General features: G+C 39.0%; 1 protein-coding gene and 1 long non-coding RNA gene across 2 annotated transcripts in view; one reads left to right on the forward strand and one right to left on the reverse strand.

Moving 5' to 3' along the window:
* Nucleotides 1-3666, forward strand: part of gfra4a (GDNF family receptor alpha 4a) — a 158741-nt gene that overhangs the window by 56259 nt on the left and 98816 nt on the right. The gene's annotated exons all lie outside the window — the stretch shown is intronic.
* The window catches only part of LOC116686136 (uncharacterized), a 24076-nt gene continuing 22771 nt past the window's right edge, over nucleotides 2362-3666 (reverse strand). The window contains exon 3 of the long non-coding RNA XR_004331158.1: nucleotides 2362-2374. This is a non-coding gene — a long non-coding RNA (uncharacterized LOC116686136). The remainder of the gene's footprint in view (nucleotides 2375-3666) is intronic.

The following is a 3666-nucleotide window of genomic DNA, read 5'->3' on the forward strand; positions in this document are numbered from 1 at the left end:
ACAGATTGGAATAAAATGTCTGAAAGGATTTATTTATTTTTGATTAGGTTCTAATATTGCCATCTGAGGATTTAATAACGGGAATATCTGCAAATTAATCACTGGATTTAAATCTCATAGCGAGAAGGCGACTAGGTCTAACACCCTGAAAGTCATAGCGCTGTCTTGTTCTGGGAATTAATAATTCAGACTTCTGTTTCAGAATGTTATTTCTTTCTTGACTAATGATCATATGACGGCATCGACTGAGTGATGATACATGTGCAGTACCGCCAAATGTATTGTCAGTCACCAACAGAAATAGAAAGTATGTCTGTTTTGCTTTTTAAATCTTATTTCTAATGAACATTTTCGGCCAACATCTGTTTTAATGGCAGAAGTGATTGCAATAACTGTTGGTTAGACAGTCTGTCTGCCAAATTGGTCCAAACTAAAATATCTCTATTTATTGGATAGATTACCATGAAAGTTGACACAGATATCCGTAGTGCCCGCAGGAGGAAGCCCAATGGCTGTGGTGATCCCCTAACACGTCATATAACGCCACCAAGTTTGAACTTATCCAGTTAAATATCTCAACATTAACAGATTTTGCATAGACATTCATGGTTACCGTACCATGTATCCAGATGACTGTGGTGATCCCTGGACCTTTCTACTAGCGCCACCATGAGGTTGACATTTGTGTTTTTCTGTGAAATATCTCGACAACTATTGCACGAATTGTCATCAGATTTGGGACAGAGATTGATGTCCCCCTCCGGGATGATTTGCACTAAGGCGGATGGTCTCCTTAACTTCTACTTTAACTAGTGTCATGGTGACACGGCGATAGTGGGTAGCATTGTCGCCTCATAACAAGAAGATTCTGCATTTGAACCACCCACTGCTTGTCAGAAATCATGTCTTATTTGTCTTGTTTCTTGGTTTCTGTAGTCATACAGTTTTCCATAGTTATTTACCTTATTTGTTTCTTTTGATATGGAAATTTTATCATCTACATTTGACTGCAGGTTGTTTTGCTGTTCATGATCACAGTTAATGGAATTACTGCACATACATACATGTAACAAAAGTAGGTGTAAATGCTCCTATTATTGGAATCAGGTCCGTTTGTTGACATGCTTGTACTCGTGTTTCATTACCTTTTACGTCTCCACCGGTGCTGTCTCGGCCTCCCTAGGTGCGTTTCACCAAAAGAGTCTTCATGCAAACATCTTTATTTTATTGTGAGCTGATGGACAATTATGGTGTCCATGTTCAGGAAACCAGGTCGTTGAATTCTTTGTGGAACACATACACACAAACACACACTCATAATTCGGTTAAATCTATTTTATTAGGCATTCACAAGCACCTATTTTTAGTTTAGGACCGTCACTTTACTGGAATCATATCCTTGTTAGTAATGCTGAGAACCAGCTTCCGTATCTGAATCTCAACAGAAGATTTTCTTTAAAGCAGGATGTAAGTTGCTTTCAAAAGGTAATTGTTTAGAAACCATCGGTTACTGATCCTTTTTCAATAGGATTAGTGGTCATCCAGTCTGTAGCCCAAATTTCCCAGTTTTGAAATATATGGGGGAAAAAATGGGAATTATGGCCAAAGATTGAGCATAGCATCAGACTGGTAGTTCAGACAGGCCACAGTCAAGCTAGGCTCACATCCCAGCTACATCAGCTGAAAGCAGCTGATCTTAAGCCAGCCAAATTAGCTGATCGATCAGTTAATTCCCTTCTATGCATCCGATTGGCAAATCTCATACAGCTCGCCTTATGTAAGCTGCTTCAGCTTGCCTACCCTCGCTGCTTCATCTGCAACTCCGTCACTCCTTATCATGTTGTGTCTGACTAATCGATGCCATTTCTGTTGTCATTGATCTGCGTCTGTTCTGTACCCTATTGGGGGTCTTTGCTTCTCTACTCTCCTTAGCCTTAAGCTTTCCATGTATGCACATGGATAGAAAGAAGTTTTTTTTCGACCAAAGTGGTCCTGACTGAACTACAAGAAATACTTCCCAGGTTTCTATTTTGCACTTTTTTATTTTGAAGTTTTAAGTCACAGTTTTCCAATTAGAATGCCACAGTGGGATCATATATCACCATAGCACTTACAGTAAGTACCCCTATCCCTGATTAATTGGTTCTGTGTTGAATTTACAGCATTGGTGTGTTTCTCCAGAATCATTCTACCTTGTAAGATGTACTGTATATTGTGTTTTCATTCAGCCTTAGCTTGTTTGAAACACTTGTCATTTGTGACATTTATACATTTCAATCATAGTTTTGTTCACAGCCACTTGTGCTTGCAGATGGGATGACACTTCATATCATTTGTATAATTTAATGCTATGATAAATATTTGAGTTACTTAACTCATGTCAGAGCTTGTATCCAGTACATACAGCTCCGGAGTTATCTAATGTTCTTTTTTCTCTGTTGTGCGCATGTGGTTTGTCTGATCTGCAGTATGATTTAGTCAGCAATCTAGCCTTCAGTGTCCCCATGGTTTATTTAATTCCTCTTCTTTTGCTGGATATGATCCCAATTGGCGCCATTCTGTGTGGTATTTGCATATTCTGTCTGTAGGGGTTTCCTCCTAGTGATCCAGTTTCCTACCACTTCCAAAAAACATTTAGGTCAGGTGCACAGGAAACAGTAAATTACCCCTAGGTCTGAGTTTGTGTTTGTGTGTTAGCTCAGTGACTCTTTTATCCCCAATCATGTAGTTGCACATCCATGTAAAAAGCTAACACCTTAACTATAAAGGTAGAAGACAGGGTTCAGCCTACATAGATTTTACTGGAAGCCACTGTGAAACTGTGAAAACAGTATTCGATGAAACACAACAAATAAAATAGGGAGTAATTAAAAAACAAACAGAATAAATAAGAATAACAAGAGTAATTACTACAGTAACAAGATATCTACATAAGCAGGGTGGGATTTGTGAAAAAAAAGAGGGTGTGGGGATGTTTTTTGATCATGCACAGATCAATAAAACAAAACATGAATTAAATTCCCCTTTCAGTACCGTAGATATAGAGCCACTCTACCAGCCATGCCAAAATACATATTTATAACCTTCAATATCCAATGGAACATAATCTCATAATGAAACAGCATAACGTGCAGTCAACATAAAACACAGAGTTCACTTTCCAGCGAAAACAAAATACTTTCACCCAGAAAACGCTTGTTTGTTCCTCAGGAGTGTTGTAACCAAACCTTAACTAGAACTTAACTAGTTCTTTTGGTGCCTAAACCTAACGGACGCTCACTTTTTCTGGCTAAACTCCACCACAATGGCGCCTGAAAGGACCGTCATCCGGCGGTGCGTGTAGCCGGCTCACGGGCACCTATTGGCTGCTAAACAACTACCGCTGGTAGCCGGCGTCCCGGAGCGCTGTAGCTTATTTTAGGTATGTAATATATGGTCAATTTGAGGGGTTATTAAAAAGTAACTCAGCAGAGGCAGGGATATGCTTACCAGGTAAGGGGAAATCCAACGCATCCCCCTCGGAAAATCGCACCAAGTATAGACAGCTTTTACTCAACACAATTTCCTATCACCCATAGGACATCATCATTATTATTTCATGTATATTGTATGTATGTATATTTTTACTAGTATTTCATTTATGTTTATATTCTGTGCTTTGTGACT

The sequence above is a fragment of the Etheostoma spectabile genome, unplaced genomic scaffold, assembly GCF_008692095.1.
Source record: "Etheostoma spectabile isolate EspeVRDwgs_2016 unplaced genomic scaffold, UIUC_Espe_1.0 scaffold314, whole genome shotgun sequence".
In the NCBI taxonomy this organism is placed as follows: Eukaryota; Metazoa; Chordata; class Actinopteri; order Perciformes; family Percidae; genus Etheostoma; species Etheostoma spectabile.